Raw genomic sequence first — 23676 nt, forward strand, 5'->3', positions numbered from 1 at the left:
GCAAGAAGAGAGAGGGGGAAAAAAAAAAAAGTTAAGAGGAAGGTGAGGGTATAAATTAGAGACTAGAAGTTTGCTGAGGAAGGGTTGCGGAAAGCTCTCCAGCATCACACTGGGGTATGGAGGTAACTCAACACGAGCATGTCATAGGACTTATGCTCATTCAAACTGGGGCTGAGTCAATGGACAACTCTGGATTAATAGGGGAAGATTAAAAAAAAACAAAAAAAAAAACAAAAAAAAACCCATGCAGGCCAAATGCTCAGCTGGGGTAAGTCAGGATAACTCCTTGAACTTTTGATATATAGCAGCGGAGGATTTGGCCTAATGACACTGAAGTGCCGAAACCTAACGAAGACGAAAGGTGCACGCAAGCAACAAGCCCCAGCAGCAAAGAGCTGACAGACCAGAGACCGGCCCAGCCGAGCCGCCAAAAGGGACGGCTCCGTCGTTACGGCATTTCAGAAACATAATGCATTTCTGCTAACGACCTCGCAGTGCTGGCAGGTATCCTTGGCTCTCACTGACAATAAAATACTCTCTATGCAAACTGCTAGATCCTGCTGGCCTGAGCCAAAAACAGCACAGCTTTTCTAAAACATGTTTGCCCTCCCTCCTCTCTTGTCTGTCCCTTTTATCTATTGTTTTGATGGTGGTGGTTTGGGTTTTTTGGAGGTTTACTTTTTTTCCCCCCCCCGAACTAGCTGAATTATCTATCTCAAGAAAGACCACACTAATTCTCTTAATGGAACTAGGCCCGATTAAATTAATTGGAGCACGCTGTGAAGCTGTCCTTTCAATTTTCTCTTCTGCTGGCCGCACATCTGTGCGGTCACTACTTCTGGCCCCACGATCCTGCAGGTAAGCAGCCAGTTAGCTCATGCGCACTGGTTTCTCCTAGGGCAATCGGGGACCTGCTACAGATTTCCACAGGGTGATCCAAGTTTGGGATTGCATAAGCACTTCAGAATGGATCATCTTTCATTGCAGTCTGACTTGGGAGATGTTTTCCTTTTGGAATCATCAGCAGGAAAGACCATCCTCAGGGAAAAACAAAACATCTGGCTTTGAAGAGCAGCCAGTTCCTTATATCTGATTGCAAAGCCGTGTTTTTATGTGTACCGCTCCAGGTGGAAAGGGACACAAGGACAGAGGACGTGCATCTGTCAGGCCACCATCATTTTTAATACTTGTATAGCATGAGTAGGAACACAAGTGCACTACATGGGCCTTGGCTTGTTGCAGAAGGGGTGAAATTATATTTATTTTGCAAATACAAGTCCTACAGCATTAAGACCTGACAGACGCACAGAACACACGCACACACCAACTAGGAGGCTGCCCTGAATGCTGCAAGGAGCCACGGGGCAAACGTGCCCACTGGGCACAGGAGGAAAAGCGAAGACTCCTGCACAAACCAGCTGCCTACCACCGCATAAGGGAAGGCAGAAGAAAACATCTATAGAAGTTGCTTACAGAACTATTTTGAGACTCCTGGCAAGACCGGTATTAAATGGAGCAGTACAGGAATGACGACTTAACCATTTGCACCTGCTCATAGAAGATGCCAAGGTGAAAGACTTCTGCTGCCCTATACCACCCACCAGTGCTGGGAGGGGATCTGCCTCAGGACATCTCTCAGGTGATGCAGGCAACCCAACAGGAGATGCGGCTGGATAAGGAAGCACAGACTGATTCCCTGCTGCCAAGCAGCATCTGGCTCCATGCCTGCAGGCCTCCTCTCCGCTTGGCTTTTGCAAATCCTCATGGAAAAAGTTTGATGGCTTTGGCAGATGAAGAGTTGCAGGATTTCTCCTATCCGAGCTCTTGTAATTCATTTCTCAAGACTCACTCTCCAGCCAACAGCCATTAAGCTCAGTCAGACCCTTGTGATTATATTCACCCTACACGCCTTGTGCCTTTTCCAGGGAACCACCAACTCCGTGGCCCATCAGGATTTCTTACCTTGCCTCCCAGCTGGTACGGACACATGACAGGGCTCTCCAACCTTCTGCAGCTCAGCCCAGCTGAGCTGCCTCTTCCTCTTCGTTCCTCCACACACCTCCCACAGCCTGCTTCCCTAACAGCCCCTCTTCCCAGCACATCTGTACAAACTCCTGTCCGCCAGCACATAATCCTCAACTGTCTCATACCCCCAGTCCCTGAGCCTTCTCCAGCTTTCAAGAAATTTATGCAAAGGGGGTCAGAAAAAACAATTTTGGCCGAACAGGAGGGAAAAAAAAAAGCAGAGTATCCAAATGGGTTTTGTTCTGACTATTTCTCAAATGAAGCACTTTTGATTTTTCTTTTTTTTTTTTCAGGGCATCATTACACAGTGACTCAAGTGCCAGCCATAAAAAAACAAAAAACGAGGAGGAGGAGGCAGCACTGGTGCTCCATGGCTCAGCCATCAAAACTCTCAGCAGGGACACCGGAGATCCAGGTTCAAATCCCCTCTCTAAATAATTCAGGGCAGGAATGTCATTGGGGCTCTCCCAATTTAACAAGACATAGCTCCACAGCCCAGGGAAGATTTTTCCCATGGAAGCTGTTCCTCTGTGTAGAGGTAATTAAATTTAACTGGGGCAGAGACCAGCACCCAGATGTCCTCCACCCAGACCAAAGTTCTAGTCGCTGCTCTGGAAAGTCACTCTCAGGCTTCCTCTGCCCTATTTGTTTGTTTACACAGGGCTAAACAGCTCCAAGGGAGACAACACCAGCACCCACCCCAAATGACTTCACCTTTCGGCTCACAGACTAGGCAGCAACACCTGGATCCAAGTTCTTGCTCATGGCTACGAAGGGGCAGAAACAAGGTCAAAACTCTTCTCCCCTTCCCCTCCACCCCCAATACCTTTGTCTGCCTTTTATTACAATTTTTGTAATACCAGCAATTATTACAGAGATGGTCTTTGTTCAAACATATCCTATTCTCTCCCAATCTCAAGACCCCTTCAGAGACCTCAGGCAGGCTCTCTGACTCTTTCAGCCCAGGAACCTTTTCCAATCTCAAAGGCACCACTTGGTATGGACAAAACATTGCCTTTGCACCCCTTCGTCCCTCATGCGCACCCTCAAAGGAGCGAGACAGAAGACAAGGTACCCGTCTGAGGAAGACACAGCAATGACCCCGGCACTACGTAGCCTCCACTCTCAGGTGCACCTACCCTCATGGCTTACAGGTCTCCAAAGACGAGTCAGACACTACTCCTGCATGCCTCCAGGCAGAGGCTTACCACCTTTCTCCTGGCAGAGAGCACACAAAACATCAGCAGCTCAAAGATCCTTCTGGCCTTCCCAGCCACCATCTGCTGTATAAGCAACAGCTGGGCAGGAACCTTCTAGGCTCAGCTGCAGGTAGGAAGACCAGAGCATGCTCTTAAGGCCTAATGACAACTCATTCTACTACTCCCACAGCACAGCATGAAGACCTGTCAACACGGTGAGTTTGGGCTTAAAAACAAAGAGCAATAACAAAAAACAAAACAAAAAAACCCCCAAACACAACTCTGTACAGCTACCTACCAAATGAAAATGAAATTTTCACATGCATGCCGTTTGAGTCTTCCCCTACTCCCATCCTGAAGTCAAGGAAAACTTTTAGGTCAGCCAGTGCTTTGGAAAAATCCACCCACGGCATTAAGATTGCACATAAAGCTTTCAGCTGCTTCCAGATAATGGTCCTGCCAAGCTAGATGCTGGTGTTAACCCACTGAACTCCAGAGAGGCATCTCTGATTAAGGAGTGACATGTAAATGAACTCACTCCACCCAGAACATCTGGCAACTGGCACAGGAGAGTCAGCGAGGAGGAATGCTGTTTAGGAAAAGCAGGTGAACTCCCCTTTCCATGACACCCACCTTTCTGATCAGCAATGCCAATATCAGACAGGTGGATGTTGAAGCTCATCTGTCTTTCAATCTGAAAGAATATTTCGTGCAGTGGTTTTCTCTGAAACCAGCTTTTCCCCCTCCTTGGCATTTCATTTGGCTTTCCCTGGGTGTGCTCGCGGCACCGCACGCGGCTCTGGTCGTGCAGGGGATGTTCTGCACGCATCGCGGCCCGAAAGCATGCGCAGCTTTTATATGATCTGCAGCACTTTGCTTAGCAAAGCGCAGATGACAGTCACGTATCTTTGCAAAAGGCAAAAACCTCCTACTGCATCACTTAGAGAGACAAACCATCAAAACTCCCCTCCAGGACTGGGAAAAGCAAAGGTGAAACAAGCACGTATCGGAGCCTCTAGCCAGAGCACGAGGCGACGATTTAAGGGAGCAAAGTTTAATTCCCACCCTGTCGCAAACTCGCTGCGTGACCTTCACCAAACGCTCTCGGTCTCTGTTAACAGCTTCATCCTTCACCTGCTTCAGCTCTGTGCAAGGCCTGTTTCTTCCTGCGCGTTTGTACAGTTCTTGGCACAACAGAGATGCAGCACCTAAAACGCAATCACGGCGGAAGCAGCAATATTTAGGAAGATACTGCCATAATATGGAGCACGGACTGAAATCTAGACGGGGTGCAATGCAAACTAACAGTTTTGCTGCTAAGGCATCCACACGTCTTCTCACGCCCACTAACCCAATGGGAAAAAAGCAGTTTTCTTCTCTCCTTGTCAGCGTTAGCGCTCTTAGTCACCGCTGCCGAAGTCGTGAGGACCTAAACCCATTAAATTAAAAGGGACATCGGGGAGGCGCAGGAACGACGTGCCCCGCGGTGCGTTTCGACGTCGGTAACGGAGACCCCCCGCCGCGGGAATCGTGCGTCCCGATTAGCAAAGATGTTCGGAAATCAGCAGCTCAGCTAGCAAAAGAGGAGGCGTTTTAACCTTGAGCACGCTCGTCCTTTCTCGCTTCCTTAAAAATCGAGAAGTCTCCCCAAAAGTGACTTTAAGTAACTGTCTATACAAACTGCACGTGTTCCCAGTATTTCCCCCTCCCCCACAAAGGTTATAGCCAAATATATTTTGCCAAAAGGAAAGTACTTTTTCCTCAAGAAAAAAGAGGAGGATTTAGTTGAAAAAAATCTCTTTCATTAGCAAGAAAGCATGGAAGAAGATTGGTTTTTCTCTAAATTCATGTGCTCTGTAACATTTTATTATTAAATAACCATTTTGATATGGGTTTTTATTTACAAATAAACAGGAGATTTTTAACAGCAACTACTCAATAAAAAGCTAGCTCTTTTCAGGCCTAAGTCCACCATTTCAGTAAAATACCTCCTTTTTAGACCAACACTTATCTTTTAGTTACTGCACAGATTCCTCTGAAACCCGTGGATTTCTGCACGCACTTCTCCACCATCCTGAACAGCGGTGGTTTAAGCTTAGTTAAATGAACTGAAGTAAGATTTCCAGCTTAGTATCTTGTGTCAAACAGCTATATAGGATATGAGATTATCCCAGGTTTCCTTTATTATGCTTTAACAGTTTGTCCAGAAAATTGCTTCATTATTCATAACAGTGTGTCCGTTAAATCGGCCAGAGCCTTCTTGCTTTACTAGTAAGGGCAAAAGAAACAATTCAGCCCCTAAAAAATACCATTCTTTTTTAATCTATCACGTCTCCTGTGATTCAGCTCCTCTCTGAACTAAACAGCGTAGTTCTTCTTGTAAAAAAAAATCTTTTCGTGCCTCAAATCATTTTCACTGTTCTTCCTTGGACCTTCCACTCTGCCCCCGCTGAAACCACGCGATGCTCAAGGTGGAAGTTTCCCACTATAGCAGCACTCTAGTATTTTTAGCCTCATTCTCTATTACTTTTTTTTTTCCTCGGGGGAATCTTAATGCTTCCACCAGCACATTAATCTCATTAACGATTCACCTTTTACAAACAGATCTGAACGCTGTTGATATCATCGCTGACGCTTGGCAGCCGCTGACCACCAGGCATAATTTTGCCTGCACCCCTGGTAAAGTACATCTTTGCTGGCAGAGTGATTGCCTGCTTCATCTACCCCGTGATGTTCCCCAAAACGGTACCATCTCCTATTCGTGGCCAGCAAAGCATGCTTTTTGTCTCCTCTGCTTCTGGGGCGGTTGCAGAGATGAATTTTAGGGATAGACGGAGCAGCATCCTTTGCATTACCTTGGTGTAGATGCCAACAATTTCTTTTTTCCTACTAGAGGGAATTAAAATTACAGAGGAAGTTTTTAGAGGCATAAAAGGGAGATGGGCAGTAAATCCCCCCCCCAGCACCTTCTCAGAGCAATTCCTTCCCTGATCTTAGCTCCCTCTCAGCCGGGCTCCTTGCTCCGCTCCCAGCAATGGGCTCTGGACAATCCCCAAACGCAATCGGACTCCCAGGCTGCTGTTTCCTTTTTCTGTATTTCACTAAAATTCTCTCTGAGCTCCCTTCTTACATCAGTAACCTTCTCGACGCAATTCTCCGTGTCTCCCTACTCCCGGCCATCTAAAAACGCTCTGTTCAAAATCTTCCCAGGCCACTGTCCAAAGCGCGGGCTTCATCCAAAGCCCAGCGAAACCAACCAAAAGTTCCCTCTGGCTTCAGATCAACGGCGAGGAAATGACACGCAAGAACTGCAGCGATAAGCCATTTTACTGGAGCGACTTTGGGGAGAGCCGTGTTGCAGGTGGTTGCACCACGAGTCACGCAGGTCACCCGCACATCACGGTTTTCTTTAGTTATGGTAGGCAGCAAGGAAAAAATAGCAGTCATAAATTATTAAAGGCTTCTAAAAATAGTCTAAAATTGATTTTCTGTCAGTAACAGTGCTACTTTTTATGTAGTTCCAAGACCCTGTGGCTGCCTGAACTGGGAAATCAAGGCCACATATGGCTGGGAAAGCAGTGATTAAGCTCCTCACTGCTATCCAGCAGATCCCTTTTTTTCCTGGAAGGCTTGAACAATGTCACACAGTAAGACGGTAATTCTCCAGAGGAGGCATTTACTTTTAAAAGGGGTGGAAAAGGAGTCGTATTGCAAGTCCATGTGACAGGTGGGCAAATACTTGGATTTTTCGGGTGAGGGGGGAGAGGAGGGGAGTTTAGCCACTGAACATTCACTGCTCCCTCCCCCCACACCAGTGTATTTTTCCCCCTAATTTTGAGCTGACATGGTGGGAGGAAAGACTATTTTGGGTCAGATTAAATGTTTTAGTCAACTTGGAATGAAGCGTTTCATTTTGGTTTGGGTTGTCCTCTTTTCCACTTTCAGCTAAAAGTAACTCTGTAGAACAAAATTTAGTCCAAAAAAAAAAAAAAATCCTGAAGAGGTGCTGGAATAAAAAATTGCAGCTCTCCAAAGCAGCAAACAAAAAAAACCACCCACCCCTGTAGATTTGCTTGCATAATCAGCATTGTTTTAAATAATAATAATTGATGCAAAAGATTTAACCCAGCTCCTTCACGTCCATAAAGGAGTCACAGCACAAAGGAGCCCTGGTGAATTCCTACCATAATACAAATAAACACGGCACATTGCAAAATGGCAATCATATAAAAAAAATGTAGACTGGCTTAGAGTTATCAACTGAGTTAGACCCGCATAACTGTTCAAATGCAATTTATCACAGGGGTGTTATATGCACGCACATTACTCACTTTGATTTTTAAAAAGCGCAGATGACTGGAGGTATTGGTGCAAAAGCACAGGCTGCATTCAGCGAGCACAAATTTCATAGCAAGTTGCCCAACGTTTTCCCTGCAAAACGGAAGGGCACTTAAATGAAACCGCAACCCGACGGAGCGCAGTTTGCACCTGCTTCTCCCACCCAGAGGGAGGCCAGGCACGCAGGGAAGGACTCGATGAGGCCAAGGCTGGAGGTAAACGCCAGCAAAGAGGGCTGCACGTCTCAAAGCCACGTCCCTGCGAGAACCGAGCAGGCGCAAGAGCGGTTTTCCACGCTGCACCCAGGCAGCAAAAAGCAGGTAGAGAGAGGAGTCCTGAGGGTCCAGATCCACGTTACAGAATCACGTACAAAGAGTAAGCGCAGAGACGGCTCCCCCAGCGAGCACGATCCTCCCATGGATGGATGATGCGTGCAGCAGGCCTGCTGCGTCCCCTCCAGCGAGAAGGGTGTTGCGAGCACCAAAAATAAGCCACCCCTTTCAGGGGGAAAGAAAAGGAAGAATGTCATAAGCCCCGGCTCCCAGTCTGATATCTAAACACCAGAGCACGCTGATGATAGGGTAAGCATGAGAAAACAGCAGAAGAAGGGTTTTTTCATGCTTTTCTCAACCAGAGATAAGGAAAAAAGGATCTTGCAAAAAAATAAACAAGCAAGAGGGAAGAGGGAGCTTTTGAGTCCAATTTCAATACAAACATGTTTTTCACATTACAAAGACTGTTTCTCCCTTCCCTTTGCTGTATAACTCCTTTCCCCCGTGTTTCTCTAGAACAACGCTACATAAATCTGTAACTGCTATTTGTTTAATCATTATAATTTACCGCTTACTTGGTGCTGGAAACATGCTAGGCACTTCACAACATGGCAACAAGGTCTCAGCCTCAGAGGTTTCAACTCTAGCATTTAACTCTCTTGTACAATACCGCATCTGGATTTGCTCTCTAAAAGTTTCAGGCTGGCAGATGGGCAGTAATTCCCCTTTTTCTGTATCCGTTCAGGAAAAGACCCATGAGGCTCAATTTTCATCCCAGAGAAGAGCTCTCTGAAGAGTGGCCACTGGCCTGCTAAGTGATGCTTTGCCTTCTTCTTCCATGCAACTTAATTCCCTTCCTGAATGCACCTGGCTAAAATTAGCACAGAGCAGCAGCAGCTGTAGAAGCAATCACAAGGAGCAGTTCAAAGAAAAGCTGTAAAGGCCTGCACCCCCCACACAAGGCTTTGGATGTTTTTTTTTAGGGGGGTTATGGTTCTTCACTCCCCACCTCGCTCTGCTGCTTGCCAGCAAGCCAGCTGCAAGCGAAGGGGCCCCAAGACCAGCAAAGCCTGGTTCTTCTACAAAGTGGACATAAGTACAAGACTTCAGATGCTGCTGGATCTGTAACCCCACGTTAAAAAAAAAAATGAGCAAAGCACTAGTTCTAACAAACCTTCCAGGTGCCAGGAGCACCCCCTCTCTGATCAACCCTCAGCATCACCCCTTCTTACCAGTTCTCCAGCCCACAAATATTTCTCTGTTATTACCACGAACTGGGACAACTAAGAGCCCGAGCTGCATGCAGGTTTTTGCTCTCCCTCAGACTGATGAATGTATCAGCAAGCCAGGCTGAAAATTACCTTAGTGACATACAGTGTTCTCCCTATGGTACCTCCTTTATTAAATATTGAAAGAGCTATTACCTTTCAGGGATGCCTGTGCGCTGGCTCCGTCCATTATTTATAGCATGATGTATTCATTATGCATTTTATCCCATGCTCCTATCTGCTGATCTCATAACAGTCCCTTAAAAAACAATTTTAAGCGATTAATCCTACCTTAATTACAGACAAATATATACAGAAGCCCCAGGACATCTTTTTCTGATATTTATTAAAAGGAAGTAAATATATCTAGAAATTAATCTGGTAATCAGGAAAGAAAGGGACAAACTGCTCAGGTAGAGGCCACCCATAATGAGGAACGGAGATGGGCAGGGAGATTTACAAATGCTTTAGAAGAAGGTTAGGAACAGGTCGGGGTACCTATTCTGAGGATCTCGGTTTGAAAGGACACTGGGGACTGGCAGATGATCGCAGAGCACGCAAGCAAACAGGGTCCTCTGAGTTAATCCTGCTCCTCCTCACAGAGGAATCAGAACCAGACACAGATTGGGGTTTGGGGAGCTGCCTGAGATAGTTTTGTGGGAGCAAAGTCAAGGGAAGAAACCCTCTGGGAAGGAAGACTCTTGCGTTTTTCAAGTTTTATTTGGACCACTCAACTCTCAGTTGAAGGAAGAGATCCTGGGCATCAAAGCAACATTTGCTGAGAATCTAGGATGACTTTTTGCTTCCTTTGCAGTTCGCCGCTACCACTTTAGTTGTTTCCTAACACAGTGAGATGGACACGCATCATAAACCCTGTGGGCTGGGAGCCAAGGGCCAAGATGGTGCACGTTCTCCATTTGATCTTTTCCACGAGATGCACTCAGTCATGGAGCAGAAGAAGGAAGCCTTGCAAGGGACAAGTTAAGCCTTGTTTCCCTTCTGCAGCTTAGGGTTGCCCGTTTTGGCTACCCTGTCCAAGGAGGTGGAGCTGCAGTTTGTCCCAACGCTAAGGTAAACAAAAACAGCAGCCAGCAGACCTAGAGAGAAGAGAGCACCTCTCTGCAGACAGTGCTGACCTGCTCTGCCAACCTGGAGTTCTTCAAGCCCAGGACTTCCCTTAAGGCTGTCATTTGTGCTACGTGACGTCCCAGCCTTGTGATGCTAGCAAACACGAAGGAGGCTGAGGACAGCAGCCAGGAGGGCAAGCCTCTTGCTGACGCACCTTCTAGCTTTCCCCACCACGTCCCCACCACCTCTCCTGGGAAGGCAGCCACAGACAGCTCACAGTTCACGAGGGAGGAAAGAGACTCGGGGCCCCAGGGGAAGAAGTTATTTTGATTAACCAACTTTTTATTCTTCCAAAAATATTTGCATTTGGGGAGGGAGGAGGAGACAGAGGACTTCACAAAGGTGGGAGTGGAGGACAGGTATAACTGAGAAAAGAACCTGCAGTACCTATGTCAGAGTACAACCACACAGCTACAGGACCACCTTGCTGATGAGGAATTTAGGAAAAAGGACAGAAGGTAAAGTTTAGGCCACAGCTCTAGAAGAAGCTTTGTTTTTCCCATAAACATGATCTTATACAGCTTATTGGCAAGTCATATCAGTAGGCAGCAGATTTTAGTTTCAAGGTGCAGATATACATGTAAAGAAAAACAACAGAATAAGAAAGGGTTGTTAGTTCTATCAGAAAAATCACAATCCTGTTGAGCCAAGCTACAACTGCATGAGCACTTCACAGCATAAGGGCAGGCTTTCTCTAGCATCACCCTAGTCGAAGTTGGGGTGTACTTCTGGGGGAGAATTCGCTCAGGAATCAGGAAGGAAAAAAATACGCTAATCCCCTCCCCAAAGGTATGTGAAGCACTCTGTGTGCCTGTGAATCCAAGCAGCTTCCGTACAAGAGATGGGGTGACTGGCTCATCACAGCGAGGGCTGGAGATGGCAAGCTGTGGGGTGGCAAAGTCCACCAGCCGTGGGAAGCACAGAGCTGCAGATAGGTACGTTTTAACAGGCCACAGTAAAATTGCCAGCTTCTTGTCTGTCCAGAAAAACTAAGATGTGTCCCACTGCAGGTTCCCTCACACAACAGGTTCTTCAAATATAACTGCACCACTAAATGTTGCTTCCCTTTTTCCTCTTCCACATGGTGCTGCAAGCCATGGCTTATCACACCAAAATACCTTATTTTTTCTGCCTCCACAGTCCTCCTAGCTTCAGATCACCAGTACAGCCATTCTCCCAGTCAACAGGAGTCCCCACTGAGCTAGCCCAGGTTGCCCCTTGTCCTTTCCTCCTTCAGGCTGAGCTGAGAGCCAGTCCCTCATTCTTAAGAGACGAATTTGACTGTAAAGCCCAAGCTCAGCTTAGCACAGGGATGTTACCTACCAGCTACCCCTGGGGTGGAGGTATGCACTGTAATATCCACGTGCATCCATGGGCAGGGAGAACATATCCAGTGTCCTGCTTGTTTGCTTCTTCTTTGTACCATTAGCTGTGGGATTCCTTCCAGCCACAACCAGCCTTGCACATCTTTGCTGGCAGACCTCATATTTTAACATAGTCCTCCTATTCTCTCTCCCAAATTAATACTGACATGTTGCTTATTGAAAAACTATTAAAGGGCTGCAAAAAAAAAAAAAAAAGAAAGGAAAAAGAAACTCTAGAAACAATGAGGAAGCACCTTGTAAATTCACACGTCAGCTTATGTAGATGCAAACTAGGAAATGCACTCCATAAGTCCAGAAATAATTCTTTCACCTCTTTTCTGAAGAGTCCTGGTAATGTATAGAAAAAAGTACAATCATAATTAATACTCTTTTATTTTGTGCAACTGGCTTATCAGAACTAACCTGCATGCTTATCATTCACACAGGGAAAACTCACACTTCCCAGGAGTTTGTCTTCTGATTAAACATAGCAATCACAAGTTCTCCAATGCAGAGCACATGGGTCAGCTCGTTAACCAAGGCATGCAACCTAGAGCACATTCCTAATTTCTCAGGGAGTGGACCTGGGTGCTATGCCTGAGCTGGGAACAGCACTCCCTCTGCTCTCCTGCAGGGGCACACAGGGGATCACAAGTCAGGTTCCCATAAGGGATCTGTGGGCAGTATAAATCCAGCATGGACTTGCAACCATCTGCTTCACACAGGGGGTCTCTGAGCAAGGCAGGAAGAGGAAAATGGTATGACAATGTGAACGTGTGCTGCAACACACTGATGTGAGTCTAAACAAACATATTTTACAGAAAAGCTCCAGATGGCACAAGCTAGAACAACCTTGTGGCCTCTTCTGATTTTTCCCTTTCCACCACGAAGAAAACAGCGTGAAGGAAGATAATGGTCCATGATGCCATCTAGATGTTCAGAAACATGGAGACTAGAGAACAAGAAACCTGTTGTGTCCATCCCTGAAAATAATTTAATGAAAACCCCATTCCAAAAGTAAGTGAAGATTCAAATAAGATCTTTGTCACCCTTGATATCAATATAGAATGCCATCACTAGCTTCAATGGATTTTAGACTAGCCGTTAAATCTACTATTAGGGTGACATTTGCATACTAACCTTTTCAAAGAATTTTGAAGGGCTTGTACTGTAGCAACCCTTGAGTGAAATTTGTAGTGACTTGTTTTGCAGATCAATGAAAAGGCAGCCTGTCCTTACAAGCAGGTGATGTGAATATACTGCCTGTCCTAATTGCTCACTACTCATACTCTTTTCACCTAGGGAATATTTCCCTATCTGCTGAAAAAGGCCTGGACACAAAGCAGAAGCAGGTATCATGAGCAGTACTTTTTTTCCTCTGGGAAATGAGCCTGACCCAGCTGAATGCAGTCACTCACTCACACAGGGGAAGTGGATCTTTTAATAAAAGACAAACTGAAATTTTCCAAAGTATTTTTTAAAAAAATAAATAATACTATAGAAAAAAATATGTTTCTATTTTTAACCAGAGATGCTGGCTCCAAAAGGTAGCATTGTATCAGAAGCAAGACTTTGACACCATCCTTTCTTTATAAGGCTTTAAGAACTGCAGGACCCTTCAAGGAGCAATATGCATTCTTTATTTACCCTGAAGTGAGGTTCTGCAGACCTGGGTTTAATTCATGCCTCTGCTATTAGCCTGTGAGGTGACCTTGGACAAGTTGTTCTGGCCAGATTCTCAGCTGGTGTCAGCTGGCACTGTGCCACCAGAGTCAATTTAAACAATTTGAGGCTCTAGCCCTACAGTCTTCTGGTCCTCAGCTTCCCTATCCAAACACCACAGTCAACTGATATGTAACTCTGTTGTAAGACACTTTGGAGAGCTGCAAATAAATAGTACTATAACAAGCAGGTGGTGGAATTAATACAACTCCTGCCTCTTTTGGAAAATACATGTTTTTCACTAAAATGAAATGAAAAGCCTTCAGTAATATATCACTTTTTAAGAATAGGCTTATGATCGTGGCTCAAAAAAAAGAGAACACCAATATTGTAGTTTTATTTTACAGGCTGTTATGCATTAACTGATGCAAAATCCCTAGAGATTTTAATTTTAGCAAGCAGCAATGTGTGGTGACTGATCCTTTTTTTTTTTATTGTTATTGTTCTTCTCCTTTTAAGTTTTGTTATCTTTCCAAACTCTTCTCAGGTTTCTTTCACAAACCGCTTTCATCACCAGTGACATGTAGGAGTGCCTGATCATCATACTGAGAAGCAAAATACCTGATGACTCCTTCACAGGAAAGATGGGTTTCAAGAGGGACTTGGGGACACCAGATCTTGTGCTTTTCAGCACAGGAAGCACCTAAGACTAGAAAACTCTAGATAGAACCTAAATAAGCAAGAAAAAGGACCTATTCCCTCGGCAAGACCTATCCTGGCAAGAAACTACCTTGTCCGAGAAAGACTTTCCTCTACAGCAGAGTCAGAGCGCAGGTTCCCAAATGAAGGTTGATTCACCATCACGGGCAGCACACACCAACGCGACTCCCCCTCCTCAGGGCACCTGGGCTGTAAAACTCCCAGTTCACCTACCCGTGCAATTTTCCCCCTATTCCAGCAAAGTAAAGGGAGTCTAATGGATTAAACGCAGGCTACTTATTGCCACAGCTGCTGTGCTTTTCCTGTTGCCAGAGATGGGGAAGACAGCCTCAGTGCAGAAGAGAATCAGGCAAAGTGGATGTTGAGGCCCTGACCCACCTCACCTGGGGCCTCCACCCCCACCCATGGGCCCAGAGGCTCCATTGCAGCTCAGTCCTGGGCCTTCAGTCCCTGCCTAAGCTGTACTGCAGGAGTTAACAGTCTCCAGCTCCATCACAGCTGTGCTTGGCCGTGGAACCCACCACTGATCCAGACTATGGCCCATGGACTGACTTCCCGGCTTGACCTCAGATCTGTCTGATCACTATGGACCTGCCCGGTGATCACTGGACTGTGCCTGGTCCTGGCTACCGTGACCGGACCTGATCCTGGTTTGCTGACTTGCGGTCTTGGCTCGACCTGCCTCGCCACCACAAACTTGCCTGGTGATTCAGACTCTTGGTTGACCCCAGCTGCTGCCTCCAGGCTCCCCTCACTTGGGTACAGTGGGAAGGGACCCCGGCTGGCGAAGCACACCCAGCTCCGGGTTCCTCATCCCTTAGGGAGCAGTCAGTCCTCACTGCTCCCTGACAGCCACTGGCTCTCTCGAGCCCTGAGCAGAGCACCATGGAGCCTGGCCCCTATGACTTCTCCTGAGGGACCAGCCTGGCCCCTCCGGGCTCCGTTTTCCCCGCATTCCTGACCCCCTGCCCTACCCCGGCTTCCTGACTGAACCTCCTCCCCAGTGCCGCCTGGCCCCTGGGGCTCCCCAGGGGTGCAGAAACATCTCCCTGCCCTCCTCAAGCCCATCCAGACTCCCTGGCTCCCCACAGGCAGCCTGAGCCCACCGCCTACTCTGATCCAGCCCCCGCTCTCTCACGCCATGGCCCTCTCCCAGATCCCTGCCCCTACCCCGGCCCTGTGTTCCCTGAAATAGCCCCCCAACAACCCACAGCAATTAAATGACTCTACAGCAAGTCCCTTCTGAACACTGATCTCCACAAGGCATGAGGATACACCTTGCTGGGAAGGGAAGCTGCTGTGAGTGCACTAACAGGTCTTAATTGCCCTGATCAGCCTCACCTGGGGCCTCCACCCACACCCACAGGCCCAGGAGCTCCATTTAAATTCAGCCCTGGGCATCCAGGACCTGCCTGAGCTACACTGTAGGAGTAGCTGTCTCCAGCTCTGTTGCAGTTGTGCCTGTGGACCCCTCTGACCCAGACCCTGACCTGCAAACTGACTTCCTGGCCTGACTTTGAACCCCACTTCACCACTATGGACCTGCCCTTTGATCGCTGCTCTGTGCCTGACCCTGGTCACCCTCACCAGATCTGAGCCCCATTTGCTGGCTTGTGTTCCTGGCTTGACCTCAAGGCTTTCTCATCACCATGAGCTTGTCTGATGATCTGGGCTCTTGGTTGACTCCGGCTGTCATCTCTGGGTCTGCTCTGCTTGCCTCATTAGGGTACCGTGGGACAGGGCCCTGGTTGCTGGGGCCTTTGCCCCGCTGGCCATGTTACACTCAGCTCCCTGCCCCTTAGGGAGCAGGTGGCCCTTGCTGCTCCCTGAAATCGTATGCCTCGGTGACTCTTTCTTGGCTCTCAGCTGATACCTGAGGCACTCTGCAACCAACCAGTGTGGGACACCACTACCAATGACAAATATATTTTATCTGACTTAACACCTGGCAACTGGGAAAGCTGGAGGAGAAAGGGAAATCTGGAGTTTGCACTGCTTTAGGTGACATAACTGGTCTAGGTGCTGGCCCAAATTTGGTCTAGTGACTGGTATGGATACTGCAGAAGGCAGCATTCTCAGACATTTAACTAATTAGGCATACAACTAACTTAGAGGATGAATCTTTAAGCAAGTACCTCTTAACACATTTCTTTTGCCCTGGACGCAGCATCAATTCTGTCTCTTAGAGCATAACTCCAGCAGAAGGTGCATCACTAGCTATGTTTTGTATAATGGCTCCTCAGGTCTCCCAGGTCTATATGCATTCCCGCTGCAACATCCTGATTTTGGACCTATCTGTGAAATTTACTGACTGACTGTTTCACCAGCATGCACAGAAAGGTCAGCAGTGAGCAACACAGAGTACTCCTGCAACCTCTATTTGGATGGTATTTTGATTTAAGAGGCTTTTACATCACTCAGTTATGTTCTTGGAAAACTCCTCTGCTTCTAAACAACTTTGATTTGTTGCCGCCTCTGGTTTAGCGCAAGAATAAATCTAAGGAACATGAAGTCTATCATTTCTTTTACTTCACAGTCAGCAGTAAAATTAACTTTGTTTTTATTTAAATATCACCTCTTCTCCTTCTCCCTCCCCTCCCATGATACTGCTTTCTGAGGATGACTGCAGAGCAAGCAATATCTTGTGCTGAGCACAACTGATTCAGCCTGTTGAACAAGCATATCAACAAGCTACATGTGGCAATTTCTTGGGAAGCTGTTTGGAGCAAAGGTCTTTTTAGCTCGGTTTTCACAGCAGGGCTTGTGAGAACCCCCAGCACTAGCCAGCACACACAGGATTGCGGCAGGATGTTCTCTGCTCAACCAGACCTGAGCTGCAACCTGCGCTCAATTAAAAGATCTTAGCCACGGTACCCCTATGTTGGTTATGTCAAGTGACTGGTCCACCCAGCTGTCCTGCAGTCTATGTTCTTGGGAAGACTTCATACCATCCTGTCACTGAGATCTCCTCTCATTTTGTAGTGTGATGAGGCTGGTATGTGCAAGGCTCAACAGTATCATACCTCTGTATTTTTGCTCTGCAGCAGCACCATAGTATCATTCTGTAAAGAAGGGAGCAGAACATATATGTCAAGTAGGATTGTGGCCAAAAACCTCACGAGCTCGTGCATTCCATGGTACGTACTGTGCACGAAAGCAAAGCATTTGACAATTCTTTTCTGCTTTTCTACTTGCTATACCCTATGGAGTAGCACATCATACATACTTATTCCTTTTTAACAGCAGGAACCAAATGCTGTGAGCCTTTTAGTACACTTCATTCTGTATAACGTCATTTGAAATGACTTATGTTCTTGTCTCTCCTAAAATGAACCTTTGCAAAAAATAAAAAAAACCCAACTTTTACAATAAGGTGCACTAAGAACTTGAGGGCAAATCTTCTCAGAGGAGAAAGGAATGTCCATGTAAGGCTTGTTTTTCCTCTGCTTTATGTTGCAGGATGTTCTGGCCATCTTAGGGAAAAAAACAGCTGAGTCTATCTCTGAAAGAGTATTATTTTAATAGCAGACCTTTCAGTTGTTTGAAGTTCAGTTAGCATGTTTTTGGCTTGCATATCAAAAAGATTCTTTTTGTGGACTTTAACAGGCTCTTTCACAACTCGGCTATTAAAATTTGTTTGCAGTTCTTATTTAATAGGTGTTGCCTGTTGCAGGAGCGAACACTGAGCAAGAGACTTGGAATCCCAAAGCTTCCTTTAGAAGAGCAGTCTCAGCACCATCCAAACACACATCTTTCTCCTCTTCCACCATCGTAACAGATGAGACATGCTACATTCACACAGAGCGTTCTAGCTGCGCACTCTCTATTCCTTGGTCATCACGGGGCCCCAAGAGACTTTCAGAGGTTGCTTTGTAAGGACACGGCAGTATACTGTGGTCTGACGCATAAATCAATCTGCAGACCTGCACTGCGTTTGGGGGTCTGTCATTCCTGTGCTGGAAAAGTCCTGGTAACTTTGTCATACCTCAGTTTCCCTACTTTATAATTTGAGGATATGCTTACACGCCTTATTTCCTCTGAAAAAGCAATGGAGTGAGGAACAGCTTGAGTGAGTAAGGATCTGGTTAACCTTATATACACATTAGCCTTGTTGAAGTCAACCACATTACTTCACATGCTGCAAGTTAAGCGCTTGCTTCCTGGATCAGGGCCTAACTGCCTATGGACACACAAACATGGCTGTTATCCAAAGTACCGCGCACACTACTGGAGGTATAGAAAGGTCAGACCAGACTGCGAGTCTCAGCCACTTAGCACAGCTGCTCAGTTCACAGCTCAGCAAAGGAATGTTTCAAAACAACTAAATCTGTGTCTCCAAATGAATTTTGACACTCCCTTCTGCACAAGAGCATTTTTCCTTTATGTAAGGTATATCCCCTTCTCCACACATACGCTCACATCCTCTAATACAACGTCCGTGACCCCGCACGGCCAAAGGCAGCCTGCGAAGCTGAGCGAGAGGATGGTGTGGGGCAGGAGGGATTACACGAGAGGCATGCTCCCTCACCCCTCTCCTCTGAGCCTGCGGGCACTTCCCAAGTCCCAAGCAGGACATGGGGACCATCTGCTTCCCACAGGCACGGCTTGAAGGCAGATGACATTCAATCCCACCTCTTTAGCAGTCCTCATTAGCCAGAAAAATCCATATAAGGCAAGTCAAGTCCCAACAAGTACTGTCCCACACAGCCTTCTCCCTGGACACCACATCTGGACTCCTCTTCAATGCCTCCCTTTTTTCGGAAGAACAAGACCCGGGACTTCTCCCTGGAGTCCTTGCGCAGCGCTCCCACTCTCAGGGACACTGCCCAAACAAAATCCAGCTTAAACATCTTCAGTCCCCATCAAGCTTCAGCTTTTAATCCAGCCTGAGGTTGTCCCCCGTTACTGTGTTCTTCTGTTCATCAGCCCTCTTTGCCAGATGCAATGTCCTGTCCTGTTCGGTTCTTGTTTTCCTTCCTTGTCCTTCCTTACCTCCTCCACTCCCCCCCCCAAAAAAAAACAAACATAGAAATCCCCTTATTTTCAGAGTTTTCTCAGCCCACTCCAAAAGGAAAGCTTAGTGTCTGAAGTTCAAACCCATTTTATTTTTAAATCTGAATCTTAGGATGAAATCCAGCCATGCTGTGGTACAAACGCCTTCATTGCATACATCTACTGCCTCATGGAGATACAGGTGCTCCTTTGATCTAGCTGGCTCCACTGCCAAAGCGATGTAGCTGTAGACTCACAGGCCTCAACACCTTCCTGCAATCCCAGGTACATAGTCTGGTGGTCTCACCCCGTAGTCACATCCATAACGCGGCAGCTCCACCGCTGTCGATTTCCGACCTAACAAAATCAGATCTAAATCTGGCCTGAACAGTTACTTTCCTGACTGCTGTGGAGACATTACTTTCAGCAGAAGAGGCTGCAAGACAAGTTAAGACGAACTTTGCTGGGAGACAAAACAAAGGGAGATGGAACTGTCCCTCATGAGTTTCAAGTAGCTAACTGGAAAACTCCTGGTCAGGATGCCCTTGACTGTAACTAATGCAAGGACAAGCTGTTCAAGCTGGGAAGGAGCTTGATAGTCTACCAATGATTCCATGGAAAGGCAGAGGTGAGAAACCTTAATCCCTTCAGGATCAGCCATGAACCCATTCCTGAACTGCAAATTACACCCACAGACTGCTTTAATTTTCACAGGATTTCCCTTTGATGCTGTGAGTAGTTCAGCTTTGGTGCAGACCTGCCACAATGATTTACTCACTGTGTAACCTTATTCTTCTTAGAGCGTGTCTACAGGACATGATGAATAAAGTGGCAGGACTATAAACATCCTGCCCGCACTAGGGCATGCCCACTGCTTCTTCCAGGGAAGCCACAGTAGCGGAAAAATTTCAGTATGAGGTTACCAGAGGCTTTCTGCATCGGTCTGACTTGACTCCTGGTGATACTGAAAACAAAACCTACAGCATTTTTTTGCAAAAATACATCACTGCATCTCAACTACCTGTTTACCAGCAATAAAAAAGTGGTGTGTCTCAGAACAGGTGGCAAAACACTGCCGCGAGACAGCAAGATGCAGGCTCCCATGGCAGCTAAGCATAAGATTACTGTGCCTGTGAAAGAAACCTACATTTTTGCAAAAATTGCCTAAAGAAGTTGCACTAGCATGCTTACAAGTAACAGGATGCAACCCTCAGGCTCTGTGCTCCGTGAACCCCATGTGGTTTTCACTTGAAAAAAACAAAATGCCAAAGCTGCCAGTGACAGGTTTCATGAGATCTGGCTCTTTTAAGTCTCAGCCTAGAGGAGGCTCTATGAAAATTAAATTTTCTACTCTTCCTTGTGGACAGAAAAGCTAAGAGGTGTAACTTAAATCATTCTAAAGATGCAGAAACCAGAACACAAATTAAAAAAAAAAGTTTTCTAGAAAAAAAATATCTGATGCTTTGAAAGCCAAAACCATGATTGAAAGTCTTGACTCGTGGCTTTTGACACAAAGCAATGAAATAACCAAGCAGCTCGAGTGACACAATGTATTGTAAATTATTTCTTTCCATCAGAGGTAATTTTTCTAGCTACTATCATACAGTTGTAGTCAATTTAAAGAGAGAAAAACAGAGACGAAACAGAGTAAAATGCCCTGGGGCAGATCAGCACATAAGAAGCAGGGGTCAGCTCAAGGGGGAAGGGATGTTTCTCAGTTGCAGGCCTGGCTGCACATCTCTTCTCTGTCCCATGGTCTCCTGAACAGCTTTCCCCCACCCCAGGGTGGACCTTTTCATCATCCGACTCCCAGAAGGGTCCTGGGCTCCAGGCTCCTGACTACCTCCCATATATAAATGATGGGTCTAACTGAGTCCTTCCTTTTGAGAGTCTGTGACCAAAAACGGACAGCGTGAGCAGCCAGTCTTCTCAACCCTGAGGACCATTTAAGATTAGCAGCAGGAGGGAAGTATTTAGAGAAAAAAGGTACTCAGAGGAAAACAACAACCCATGTCCACCTTACCATAAAGCCCTGCCATTCTGACAGTGGGCTTAACCGAGGGACTCTCCGCTTGCCCCTTGCTTGTCAGACCCCTCACCAAGTCACTTTGGCGTGCTCATTTCGCAGAACAGTTCCCTTATTTATCCAGGGCTACTTTTCTGCTGGGTTAGCTTGCCAAGCTCAGCTAAGAGCAAGAGAAACGCTGGACCCCATGCAAAAGGAGGCAACGAGGCAAGGAGCAGCCACAGGCAGCAGAATAGGCAGGCGTGAGCACCTGCAGTTAGATCAGCGTAGGCTGACCAGGGCTACAAACCCTACTTTCCCTAAATGGGAAGTTAAGAAATAATGACTGTCAAGTTTTCCTGCCATTCACTATCTCACAGCCTTGCATTCGCGCTCTTTATGAACAGCCTGGGAGGCTAACAACTTTTTGCCTTCGTGTCCTGCTCATGCCAATAGGCCAGGAGGTCCCAAGCATCCGCACACCGAGAACCAAGATCCTGTGATTTTAGGTGGCATGCAGTAGTTTACCCCAGAAATCCAATTCTGGCAAGTTATCCGGCCTGGTACACATGCTGGCACTTCCATAAAGGAAAGCGGACTCTGAAAACTGGCAGGTACAGAGATCTGGCCATTTTTAAGACACTGCTGCAGGGAGACCCTGAAGCACCCACAAATTAACAGCCAGGCCTACAAGCCCTGTTCTGCCAAAACTGTGAGCACGCGCTAAAAGCTAAGCGCATCTTTAAGCACGTTACCCCATGCACTTCTTCCCAAGCACAGCCGAATTCCTCTGCCAGGTCTGTGCACGCGTTGGCCCTGCAGTTCCCCAAGTTGTAAGCTGGCTATATAGAAGATTTCATTCTCTGTCGGCTGTCAGTGCAGGACCTTGAGCAAGTACTAAATAAATGAACAAGTCACTTCCTGCAAGGCCAAACAAGCTCCCTGCCAAAGAGGTCGCATACCACGCTCAGGGCCTGATGCCTCTCCCTAGTTTATGAGGGTAAATTCCCATATCCAGGGGTCCGATGATTTCAGCATTACATCTGGGCTAGGATTACTCACATGCAGTTCCTGCTTCACCGAAGAGGTGAGGAAAACAACTGCTTTTGTGCTTTCATTGCATGACCTCTAAAGTTTGGTTTGGGTTTCTTGGTTTGAGCAAACCAAAACATTCAAATGAAACCAGGGAGTTTTCACTTAATTCCTAGCTAGAGGAGCAAGATCTGTCACACCAAGGCTCTTCAGTGCTATTCTGGCAGTAAAGGGATGTGTACGGATCCTTTTGAGGCAGGACCCATGACAAAAGGGGACAGAAGGAAATAACCTATGTGGTTCTTTCCAGCCTTGTGAGCTTCTCCAACCAATGCAGAGGTGGAACGAGGACACACTGGGATCTTTGTTCCCCATCTCCCACCGTATCATGCTGGAGCGCTTAGAGGCTTGCTGTGTAGAAGGGCAGTAGTAAGCGTGTATCACAACACGGTTGCTCTCAGCCCCCGACAGCCCACAAGAAGGACCGGGCAACTATCAGTCCTATAAAAGCAGTCTGAGCTTTGGATCTGGAGCAAGACTTCAGAGCTAGTCACAATGCACCTGGCAGGCCTTGCTTCACCGTTCTGAAGGCTTCACTCCAGTCAAGTTAGAACAAGACTTAAAAGCAACCCGAATCTCCCATGCTTGAATCACACAAGCAATTCCATTTCCTTGGATGTGCCTATCCCCATGAGTAAGGACTGCCGAATCAGGCCCAGCTTCTCCTAACCATCCTGCCAAAAGCACACACATAAAAAGAAAAAAAGAAAACTCCCACCGACAGTTGCCCCTGCTATTTTTCCTGTCTATGACAGCAACACGGGAAGAGGCCTGACTCAGAAGCCTCCCTTGAAAAACCTGAACCATCACAGTTTGAAAGATGGTCTCATGTAATGAAGCATTCTCTCTTTTCCACTCCTCCCTCTCTTCACAAGAGGCATTAAGAGTCAGACTGATGAGCAAGGAAAAAAATAACTCAAACTTCAAACTCTGTTTGGCTCTTTCTGCAATGATGGCAGAGTCCGGCAGAATTTTAGGAGCAACTCACACTGTTCAAGTTAATGAGAAGTTTCTATAATTTTCCCTCACCTCCAGTCCCCTTCAGCAGACTGAGAAGCATATTGCAGTCCAGTGGCTGACAGCTACATTTTGGGTCTGGAGAGCTGGTTTTGATCTCAGTTACACCTCTTATTTACCAGTGTGACATCCTGTATGTCAAAGCATAACTGCTGATTTGCACTGCCTGAAGAAGAGAACGGGGCACCCCATTTCTCTGTTTATTGCTAGGATGAGCTTTGTATATTTGGATTTCTTCTTAATTTGCACTTTATACATTTTGGAAAGGCTGAGCCCTGTGGAACATAAAGGTTTTAGGAATGAGTGTTATAATATTACTCCTTCATTACGGATCTCTTAGCATCAGTAGATCTCAAAGCGGCTTAAAAAGGAGGCTTCATTTTAGGGAGCTGTCAAAATGAGACCCGGGGAGCTGAAGGAGCTTGCCCACAATCATGCAGAAAAGCAGAGGAAGCTCCCAGAACAGAAACCCAGGTCTTGTGCTCTAGCCACTACATCTCCCACCCATTAAAGACAGCGTATCTATCAAATCACTGAGATTACCTGCCTCTTCAAGAAGAGCTCACAGCCCCCTGGCAATCTCTAGCCTATTTC

The 23676-nt window shown here is 46.7% G+C and overlaps 1 protein-coding gene across 2 annotated transcripts in view; it reads right to left on the bottom strand.

Moving 5' to 3' along the window:
* Positions 1–23676, bottom strand: part of SLC24A3 (solute carrier family 24 member 3) — a 247865-nt gene that overhangs the window by 221978 nt on the left and 2211 nt on the right. Inside the window, exon 1 of one of the 2 annotated variants that reach the window (XM_067292623.1) lies at positions 1963–1979. The exons of the other annotated variant lie outside the window; for it this stretch is intronic. The gene's annotated coding sequence lies outside the window, so the exon portion shown is untranslated. Of the gene's footprint in view, positions 1–1962; positions 1980–23676 lie in introns of those variants that run through there. 2 annotated transcript variants of the gene reach the window in all.

Source organism: Apteryx mantelli, chromosome 3 (assembly GCF_036417845.1).
Source record: "Apteryx mantelli isolate bAptMan1 chromosome 3, bAptMan1.hap1, whole genome shotgun sequence".
Classification (NCBI taxonomy): domain Eukaryota; kingdom Metazoa; phylum Chordata; class Aves; order Apterygiformes; family Apterygidae; genus Apteryx; species Apteryx mantelli.